An 11,421-nucleotide genomic window follows, 5' to 3' on the forward strand; every position below is an offset into this window, starting at 1 on the left:
GCCATCTGGTCCGCGTGACTTGTTAATGTTGAGTTTATCAATTAATTCCAAAACCTCCTCCGGACATGTCATCTGTGACAGTTCCTCAGATTTGTACCTACAAAAGCCAGCTCAGGTTTGAGAGAATCTCCCTAACATCCTCAGCCGTGAAGACTGAAGCAAAGAATCCATTTAGTTTCTCCTCAATGACTTTATTGTCTTTAAGCGCTCCTTTTGCATTTCGATCATCAAGGGGCACCACTGGTTGTTTATATTCATGACTGAATTTTTTTTAAGAACAAAAGTGCTAGTGTAGACAAATACTAAGTTGCACTACAGTAAAGAGGTCCACTTCCCCAGCTGCTTGCACAGATACATCTCTAAACTCTCTCTGAATGTTGGCTGCATTATCTGAGAGTTTCAACTCCTTGGGGGCTTTCAGCTATTCTATCTCCAGGATGGCTCCTTCCTTCCTTCCTTCCCTACAGCCCTCTTTTCTCTGCCCTCTTCTCTGGTCTTCCTTCTGCTATCAGGTGTTGTCTGGGGAATTCATAAGAACATGGGCGGTGAGTATAATAGGGAAGGGGATGCTCTGTCTCCCCCAGCTGTGCCGTGGCCATTGAACCCCCAGTTGTGGGGTATGGTGGTTAAGTTTTTATTTTATTATACCCCATGTAGGTTCCAGCATGGCTGGGAGGTACATACCGCCTCCTCAGCTGCCACGGAACCCGCATGAGGCATATCAAAATTGTCTTCTAAGTAACAGAAGCTTTTTCCCTGGGTGGGCAAAGTTTGGGGAGGGGAGGCACGGTGCAGTTTTGGCCAGCCCCAGGCTCCTTGGGGTTAGGGGGGTTATTCAGCCAGCCTGGGGCTTCTCCAGCTGAGAGCGGGGTGCTCTGGGCTGTGGCCAGCCTGGGGATCCTGCAACCGGGGGTGGGAGGGAAGCACTCTGGGTGAGGGGGCCTTGTTGCTCCGGTTGAAGGGCAGTAGAGAGTCTCGGGGCTCTGTCTCTGTGAAAGGTGCAGAATGAAAAGGTGGTGCTGGGGGCTAGCAACCCCATGGGGGGCTTCACCCCCCATGCATGCAGAAGAAAGAGGCAAAGTCTGCACTCTAAGAAGGAGGCTTGATTAGAACTCAAGCAGAGTTACAAAAGCTAACGGAGAGCCAGGCGCTCCCAGCTGTGTCTGCTGCAGCTGCCATTCAAAGGACCTTTCTCGCTAGCCTGAGTCCAGTTTCTCCGAACATGTGCTCTGCTTTTAAAGACCCAGAACATATTATCTCAAGTCCATCCAGCAGTGTATGTAAGTGGGCTCCCAGAGATCACACCTCACAGGAGCGGGGAGTTCACAATCTCCAGCTAGTTCTGAAAACTTCAGACTTACCTTGAGAGGATGGGAAAAGCTCAGCTCCCTTTTCCCACCTTCCCACTGCAGGCCCTGCCCACCCTCCATCCCCTGCCTGGCCACTCAGCTCCCTTCTCCCGCCTTCCCTCAGGCCCTGCCCAGCCCCCTTCCCCCGCCTGGCAACTCAGCTCCCTTTTCCCACCTTTCCTCTCCATCCCACCCAACGAACAGCCCCTGTGAGAGCAGGAGTCCATTTCCTTCTTGGCATGACTGAGAGATCGTGGTTATGGCAGGGAAGTCAGGACTCATGAGTTCTGCTTGTCATTCGGCCCCTCAAGTTCTGTGTGACTTGGACAAGTCACATCACCCCGTTCCTCAGTTTATCTAATGGGTATATGTTCATAGTGACTTTCCTTTGCTAAGTATTTTGACGGTCCTTCAATGAAAGGTTCTGCACAGTATGACGATAGTTACTGATGAGAATTATTGATCTCTCATCCCTTAGCGACAGCCCTGTGTGTCTGCACAAACAGCTTGTGTCTCCCCTCACTCATCTGTTTCCAGATATGTCTGTCTACTATCCATCCATCCCTCCTGGGCATTTTCAGGGTATCAGACCCTATGTAAACCTACAAAAACAGGAGTACTTGTGGCACCTTAGAGACTAACAAATTTATTTGAGCATAATGTTCTGTATGTGTATATATCTCCTCACTATATGTTCCATTCTATGCATCTGAAGAAGTGGGCTCTAGCCCACAAAAAGCTTATGCTCAAATAAATGTGTTAGTCTCTAAGGTGCCACAAGTACTCCTGTTCTTTTTGTGGATACAGACTAACACGGCTGCTGCTCTGAAATATGTAAACCTAGGCATTATCCCTAATTTTCTTTGTAATCAACTATAATTTTTAAATGTACACAGATACACAGATTAGCCAATTCCTCTCTGACTCAGCACAGAGCCCAAGAGATCTCATCTCCCTATGGGAAGGTCCCTTAAGTACTGTTTACTCCTAAAACTGGATAAAGAGCACAGAAGCGCAGATATGGAAAGAAAGACATTGGCTACAGTGTCTCTAGTCTCCTGCCTGTTTACATTCAGATGCGGCTTCTCTGCTAGAGGCTGAGTGCACCCTCCTGGGATTGCACAGACCTATATTATAAACAGTGCACATACCTGTATCAGCTCTCGGTGTGGGATGTTGCTGCAGTTGCTGGGGTGAGAGAGGTGTGGGACACGGCTACCTGAGGGGGATTCCAGGGAAGACGCTTCCATCTCAGAATTGACAGGTACATATCTCTTGCTGAGGAGCTCACCTGCTTCACAAATCCAAGGCAATGTGGGCGTGATGGGATAGAGAATAGGTCTGGGTTCTTTTCCACTCTGTGCAGCCATTAAACATCCCAGGACCCTTGCCACAGGGAATGAGTTTGTTCCAATATCATGGGTCAAAATGTCCCTGTTTACTCTGTCCCCCAGCTGATGGCCTCCAGCCCCAAGGTGGCTGCATATCAGTGGCACAGTGAATCCTTCAAGATGAAAGTTGTTAGCAGATGTACAAAATGAGGCCAAATTCTGGGGCTGTAGCCTGTACTTTGTTCAGGCCTCACTGAGGCAAAACTCCTGTTGGAGTGAGAGAGAGCGCGCGCTTAACTCTTAAAACTGGAAGGGACTCTAAAAGCTTATTACCTCCAGCCCCCACCAGCAGAATCAAGTACAGGTCATACCCCAGACCCCTAAGCAGCCCTCTCAAGGATTGAACTCACAACTCTGGGTTTAGCAGGCTAATGCTCAAACCACTGAGCTATCCCATGCTCTGAGTAAGGTGCTTAGACATCAGTTGTGTCTTAATGCACTGACACTGTTACCTTCTCTTGCATTTCAGGGCTCTGAGGCTCTGACAGTAAAGGAGAGGCTGTTACTGAAATTATTCCTGCTGGAAAGCATAGAGATGCTAGGACTCCTCACTGGAACAATTATAAGAATTTTTCACCCTGGGCAAGACATACTTTCTCCTAGCTTCATTCGAGAAGTCAGCTGAACTGTTATGCATTAAACTTTCAAAAAACAATTCAGCTGGCACCAGACACCCAGCATGGGTAATTTCAGTCCAAACACTTAAAGATTGACAAACTTATAAGCAACTGAAAATGATATTTTCTAATTCAAGGTATCAGGCAGCCTTAACTAACAGTGGTGCCACTAGCTCCACCTAGATTTGCCAATCCCATGCAGCTAAGCTCTTTATTCCAGTAATGTCTGTGGCAAGGAGTATCAATGCTATCAGTGATGCCTTCCCTAAGGCTTGTTTAATTGGGATGTTTCCCCCGCATATGTCCTGGCAACAGTTTGGGATTTTTTCACTATCAGGTTCTGAGCAACTGGGTAAATGGGGAACACTCTGTAGTATTGACTCTCCAGATGAGATCGGAATGGTTAGGTGACCTTTGAGGTAAGTGTACGGTCTGTTGTGTGTGTGTTTGCTGCTGGACTGAAATGTACCGAGTAGCTGTTTCGGGACCACGTGCTGACCATGTGGATGCAGAACCTAGTGGCCTGCTAGGCAAAGCTGAGAGCTTCTTAACGAGACTTTCATCCCTAAGGACTTTAACACCCATCAACCCTTAACCAAGGGGTGGGGCTACCCAGGAAGACCAAGGCTTGAAAAAACCCTCTTCTAAACACTCAGAGAATGTAGCAAACAGGAGCTGCTAACAGGGGAGTTTTGTGAGGGAGTTTACAGGAGGAATATGAAAGGGGTCTAGATACACTAACCATTTCTTAGATTTCTTTAAACTTAAGCCTAAAACACCCCCTGATTAAAAAAAATATTCAAAAAAGGACCTAACTTCAGGCGTAAAAAGAGAACGCAGGCAGAAGTCCAGCCACACAGAGGGGGCTATCCAGTTTATTCCATCCGAAGCAGCATGCATGACTACCTGCCCTATGGGCAGGTGGTGTATGTGTGCATTCAGTGCAAGGAACTCCTGACCCTCAGAGACTGCGTGCGGGCTTTGGAAACCAGACTGGCTGAACTGGAAGATCTGAGGGAGACTGAGAAGTACATAGACAAGACTTGGCAGGACACAATAGAACAGTCCCACCCCCCCGTGTAACAGCCTCTGTGCTGTTGAGGAGGATGAAAGTCTCAGGGAAGGAGAACATACAACTGGAGCAGAGGGAGACAATCCCATAGTTGGGACCCTCCTCCCAGATGATGTAGTGGTATCCTCTTGCACTGAGGACACCTCTCCAGGGAAGGGAACTCTAATTGTTAGGAAGAAACAGGTATTAGTAATGGGTGATTCAGTCATTAGAAACATAGATAGGTGGGTTTTCATGAGGACTTGCCTGTTTGGTGCGAAGCTTGCAGGTCTCTCAAGACATCTAGATAGACTTATGTGTTATGCTGGTGAAGAGCCAGTGGTCATGGTACATGGAGGTACCAATGGCATGGGGAGGGATAGGCCAAATTTAGGCTGCAGATAAGAGATAGAAGTCCAGGACCTCGATGGTCACATTCTCTGAAATGCTTCCAGTTCCACGTGCAGGGCCACTTAGACAGGCAGAGCTGAAGGGTCTCCATGTGTGGATGAGATGATGGTGTAGGGAGGAGGAGTTTAGATTTATTAGGAACTGGGGAAACTTTTGGGAAAGGGGGAGCCTATACAGGAAAGATGGATTGTAACTAAGTCAAAATGAAACAAGATTTCTGGCACTTAAAATTAAAAAGGTCGCAAAGCAGTTTTTTAAACTAAGGGCTGGTGGAAAACCAACATGTATGGAGGAGAACGTGGCTTGGACAGAAAGATCCCTTAGAGGAGGATCTCCTCATGGATATTCTTTATGTCCAAGTAAGGAGGAAAGGATGGAAGATAATAAAATACAGGTAAGATCTGATGAGAAACAGTCAAATGAAAAAAAGGTCTCATTCAATTACATGATGTAATGGGAGACAGCTAAAAAGTGAAACGTTTTTAAAGTGCTTGTGTACCAGTTTTAGAAGTCTAAATAATAAGATGAGTGAAATAGAGCGCCTTATATTTAATGAGGATGTTGATATAACAGGCATCAGAGAAACTTGGTGGAATGAGGATAATCGGTGGGACACAGTAATACCAGAGTACAAACTATATCAGAAGGATAGAACAGGTCCTGCTCTTGGGGGAGTGGCACTTTATGTGAAAGAAAGTGAAGAATCAAATGAAGTAAAAATCTTAAATGAACCAAACTGGACCACAGAATCTCTATGGATGGTAATTCCATGCTCAAATAATAAAAACAATACAGCAGTAGGGATATATCATCAACCACCCAGTCAGGCTCAGGGGAGGGATAGCTCAATGGTTTCAGCATTGGCTTGCTAAACCCCAGGTTGTGAATTCAGTCCTTGAGGGGGCCACCTAGGGATCTATGGCAAAAATCTGTCTGGGGATTGGCCCTGCTGTGAGCAGGGGGTTGGACTAAAGACCTTCTGAGGTCCCTTCCAACCTTAACATTCTATAATAATAAGAGTAACTATCGCTGATTAGAGAGGCAATTAAAAAAAAACCCTCAGTAATAGTGGGGGATTTTCTATATCCCTCACAAGGAGAGGCAATTCTTGATTCACTCTTAAGTAGAGCACAAGATCAGGTCCAAGAGGTTAATATTACTGGACAGCTTGGTAATAGTGACCGTAGTATGATTAAATGTAACACCTCTGTGGCAGAGCAAACACCACAGTGGCCCCAACACTAAAGCATTTCATTGCAGAAAGGGGAACTACACACAAATGTGGAGCTTAATTAAACAGAAATTAAAAGGTACAGCACCAAAAGTAAATTCCCTGCAAGCTGCATGGAAATTGTTTAAAGACACCATCATAGAGGCTCAACTTAATTACCCCAAATTAATGAACATAAAAAGAGAACCAAAAAAAGTGCTATTGTGGCTAAACAAGAAGGTAAGAGAAGCAGTGAGAGGCTAAAAGGCATCTTTTAAAAATGAAAATTAAATCCTAGTGAGGAAAATAGAAAGGAGCATAAAATCTGGCCAATGAAGTATAAAAAAGAAAAGATTTAGGAAGGCCAAAAAAGAATTTGAAGAACAACTAGCCAAAGCCTCAAAAAGTAACAGCAATTTTTTTAAATACATGAGAAGCCAGAAGCCTGCAAAACAACCAGTGAGGCCACTGGATGATCAAGATGCTAAAGGAGCACTCAAGGACCATTAGACCATTGCAGCGAAACTAAATAAATTATTTTCACCAGTCTTCATAGTTGAGGATGTGAGAGAGACTCCCATACCTGAGCCATTCTTTTTATGGCAATGCAGTGATAACAGCTTTTAATTACCTGAAGGGAGGTTCCAAAGACGATGGAGCAAGGCTGCTCTCAGTGGTGGCCAATGATAGATCAAGGACCAATGATCTTTGTTTCAATGGGGGAAGTTTAAGTTGAATATTAGGAAAAATTATTTCACTCGGGGTGGTGAAGCACTGGAATGGGTTATCTATGGAGGTGTTGGAATCTCCATCATTAGAGGTTTTTATGGGCGGCTTGACAAAGCCCTGGCTGGGATGATTTAGTTGGGGTTGATCCTGCTTTGAGCAAGGGGCTGGACTAGATGACCTCCTGAGGTCTCTTCCAACACTAATCTTATATGATTCTATGATTCTATGACAAGGTCCCTCACCAAAGGCTCTTAAGTAAAATAAGCTGTCATGGCATAAGGGGGAAGGTCCTCTCATAGACTGGTATCTGGTTAAAAGATAGGAAGCAAAGGGTCGGAATAAATGGTCAGTTTTCAGATCTTGCCAGAGTATGTTGTGAAGGCTAAGACTATAACAGGATTCAAAAAATAACGAGATAAATTTATGGCGGATAGGTCCATCAATGGCTATTAACCAGGGCAGGCAGTGATGATGTGCCTATCCTCTGTTTGCCAGAAGCTGTGAATGAGTGACAGGGGATGGATGTATCACTTGATGATAACCTGTTCTGTTCATTCCCTGTGTCGCACCTGGGATTGGCCACTGTTGAAAGACAGGATACTGGGCTAGATGAACCTTTTTCCTGATCCAGTATGGCAATTTTTATGTTAATGATGGATAGCCAGTATTCACACGCGTGTTTCCTGTCGGTGCAGGTTAAGGTTTTCCACACATCGACATGTAGGAATTATAGACGCATGAAGCACCATCAAATATGGAATTGGCATTAGTAGGGTCAATTGTTCATAATTCATTTATATGAGCAATGAAAATGTCATTTTTCAGTATGTGAAGAGGGACCTATCTGCTTCACCCATGAGAACAGCCTCCAGTACTGGATGTAGTGTCTCATATTAAAATTGTCTCTCCAACCAGGCATTTGTGCTGCTGTCGTCACCGTGGAACCTTGGGTACATACAGAAAGTCAGGGGAATATATGGTACATGTAGGAGACACCATTCTATCTCAGAATTACACATCTTCTCCTCTACTTCATGTCAGATTCCAACACAATCAACTTCACCAACCCCTCCACCTTCATCCTGCTCGGCATTCCAGGCCTGGAGAGAGCCCATGTCTGGATCTCCATCCCCTTCTGCATCATGTATATCATAGCCATCTTGGGGAACTTCACCATCCTGTTCATCGTGCAGAGGGAGCCGAGACTCCATGAGCCCATGTACTATTTCCTCTGCATGCTGGCTGTCACTGACCTGGTCCTGTCTACATCCATCCTGCCCAAAACACTCAGCATCTTCTGGTTCGATTCCAGGGAGATCAGTTTCAGTGCCTGCCTCACCCAGATGTACTTTATTCACTGCTTCTTAGTGGTGGAGTCTGGGATCTTCACAGCCATGGCTTTTGATCACTACGTGGCCATCTGCAATCCCCTGAGACATTCTACCACCCTCACAAACCCTGTGGTGGCCAAGATTGGCCTGGCTGTGGTGTTGCGCGGTGGCATGCTCATATTGCCCTATGTCTTCCTAGCGAGGCAATGGCCATATTGCAGAACCAACATCATCCCCCACATGTACTGCAAGCACAGGGCCGTGGTGAAGTTGGTCTGTGCAGACACCTACGTCAGTAATTACTACGGCCTCTTTGTGCTATTCTGTGTGAAGAGTCTGGATTTCATTTTTATCCTCACGTCTTATATCCAGATCCTCAGGAGCATCTTCATCCTCCCCACAAAGGGTGCCTGGCTCAAGACTTTTGGGACTTGCGGCTCCCACCTCTGTGCCATCTTCACCTTTTACATCTCCTCTCTCTTCTCCTCTCTTATGCACCGGTATGGATACAATGTGGCCCTGCATTTCCACGTTCTCATGGCCAACATGTACCTCCTGGTGCCCCCCATGCTCAACCCCATCATTTACGGGGTGAGAACAAAGCAGTTCCGGGACAGGCTGCTCCATCTTGTTACTCATAAAGGGACCTAAAGTTTTCTCCTGGTGCTCTGACTCTCAGACCAAGCTCCGTGCAGAGCTGGCTGTTATAGTCTTGACCTTCACAACATCCACTGGCGAAGAGTTCCACAGGTTGACTGTGTGCTGTATGAAGAAATAGTTCCTTTTGTTTGCTTTAACCCTGCTGTCTATTAATTTTGTTTGGTGACCCCTAGCTCTTGTGTGATGAGAAGGATTAAATAACATTTCCTTATTTACTTTATCCACACTAGTCATGATTTTATAGAGCTCAATCATATCCTCCCTTAGTCATCTCTTTTCCAAACTGAAAACTCCCAATCTTATTAATCTCATCTCATATGGATGCTGTTCCATAACCGTAATCATTTTTATTGCCCTTTTATGAACCCTTTCCAATTCCAATATCTTTCTATTGAGATGGGGCAACCAGACATTGACATACTACGGATTTATATAGAGGGAATATGGTACTTTTTGTCTTATTAACTATCCTGATCCTAATTATTTCCAATAGTCTATTAGCTTTTTTGACTGCCACTATGCATTGAGTGGATGTTTTCAGAGAATTATCCACAATGACTCTTGAGGTCACAACCCCTACCCAACCTCTTTCCCCAAGGACCTCCCCCTGCCCCATGTATTCCCCCAAGGCCAAGCCCCTGCTCCACCTCTTACCTCTAGGCCCAGCTCCCTTCTGTGCCTCTTCCCCCAGATCATAGAATCAAAGAATATCAGGGTTGGAAGAGACCTCAGGAGATCATCCAGTCCAACCCCCTGCTCAAAGCAGGACCAGCCCCACCTAAATCATCCCAGCCAGGGCTTTGTCAAGCCTGACCTTAAAAACCTATATGGAGTCCTTGACCTTGCTTCTAGCTCCTCTCCTCTCCTCCCCCTGTCACTTGCTGGTCATCTCCACCTCCCTTCTCCACCCCAGCTGAGTGGGGACCTGCTGCAGCCAGACAAAGAGACTGCAATAATTGTAGTGAGGATGCAGCACTGGGTGGGCAGGCCGATGAGGAGCAGACAGGGAAGCCAGGAAACCATATAAAAGCAGCTGAGGGTTGGGAGCAGGGCTGCGTGGCAAGTGGGCAACATTGTGTATCATACAACTTGTGGGCCCTAAAGCTAGGCTACAAAGTCCTGAAGGAATAGACAATTGTGTGGCTTATTTCTTTAGCTTTCAGTTCCCTTTTCTTCCTCTTGGTGGGGGGATGGACGGAGCCAGGGTCCACGCAACGGGAATCCTTTGCCCTGAGCCAGGACTTGGAGGCAGTGCAAGGGGTCAGCTTTGAAGCTAGGACAACAGCTGAGTAACCTGGAAGGATAAGCCCCTGTGCTAGCTGGGCAGAGGGAGAGGTAGCATCTGTGTTTCACAGGGAGGAAGATAAACGGGACATCTTCAATTATGCAGATATTTACACATGTGCACAGCACCTTATCTGGAACTACAGGGCATCCATTGCCCAGGGGATGAAGCTGGGATTGTCCAGCTGAAGCTGGCCAGTAAAACTGAGTCTAATGCACGTGCTGCATGATGATTTTGATCACTACATTTAGAAGATCTTTAGCTATGTTGCTAGGCAGCGTGATCTCCATGTCGTGGATGGACCGTGCCACGCAGTGATAAAGTGATTTACCCAAGGCTGACATTGGTCCTCTCGGTTGTATTAGCTGCAGCGAAGCTATTTGTGTGTCATGAACTGTGAAAATGCAGCCCTACTTAAACAGGAGGAATTTATTAAAACAAACAGCTAAAACTACAGCCGCAAAACCAGGTTTCCACATAGCTCACTCTTCAGCCTTGTCTTGCTTGTTTACCATGGACCACTTACAGTGGATATAGAGCCCAACAATGTGCTGCAAGGGATCAGATGAGTTCAGGGATTGTAACTGCTTAATACACAACATACCTCCTGCAGAGAGCACTTCCCACCTTCAAAGAGTTTTTGAAATGTTCACTTAGTAACTCTGCTCTAGTGGATCAGATCAGAGTCTGTCTAGCCCAGCAGCCTGTCTCTGACAGTTAACAGCACCAGGCGCTTGAGAGAAATCAGATGCTGCCTCTGAGCTCTCTGGACTCTCCTGCCCCTCTGGACGTCTTGGGTGCTGCTTGCAGTAGCTTGTGAATATCTTCATTGTACAAACTCCCCCACCCTTGCCATCTTTAGCAGTGGAACAGTTCACATGGTTACTCTTTCAATTATCTTTGCTGGGCTTCCATGCTAACACCCTGTTAAGATGCAAAGAGTCACAGCAATTGTCTCAGAGTGTCTGCAGAAGACTGAAGGACAAATGCAGAAATTATATAAGTAGTGGGATGTGTGTTAGGTGCTGGTCAGTACAATGCCGCACCTGTTCTATTTGGCTCATGATGGGGAAAGCCCTTTGCAAACAGAAGCGCCAAAAACTGTATAGGTTCTTTTTTTCCTTTTAAATAAAAGTTGGGATTGTGAAACAGAAGATGCAACTTCCAGAAAATCAGACCAGCTCACTAATGGACGCCAAATGGGCCCAAATGAAGTCTTGCTCTTCAGAACTTGGAATCAGTGTCTGGGTCACTGTGCCACATATTCTTAATAGGTGTATGGTTACGATATAATTATGACATAAGTATAATACGTTTCGTACAATATATGTCTTTTCAGGTGTCATTGGAAAAGTTTTGATTTCCTGAAAAGGACTATCCTATATAT

The 11,421-nt window shown here is 45.8% G+C and overlaps 1 pseudogene; it reads left to right on the plus strand.

Moving 5' to 3' along the window:
- Positions 1 to 7,741: 7,741 nt before the first annotated feature.
- Positions 7,742 to 8,740, plus strand: LOC116818295 (olfactory receptor 52K2-like; annotated as a pseudogene).
- The last annotated feature ends 2,681 nt before the right edge of the window (positions 8,741 to 11,421 follow it).

Source organism: Chelonoidis abingdonii, chromosome 1, assembly GCF_003597395.2.
Source record: "Chelonoidis abingdonii isolate Lonesome George chromosome 1, CheloAbing_2.0, whole genome shotgun sequence".
Classification (NCBI taxonomy): Eukaryota; Metazoa; Chordata; order Testudines; family Testudinidae; genus Chelonoidis; species Chelonoidis abingdonii.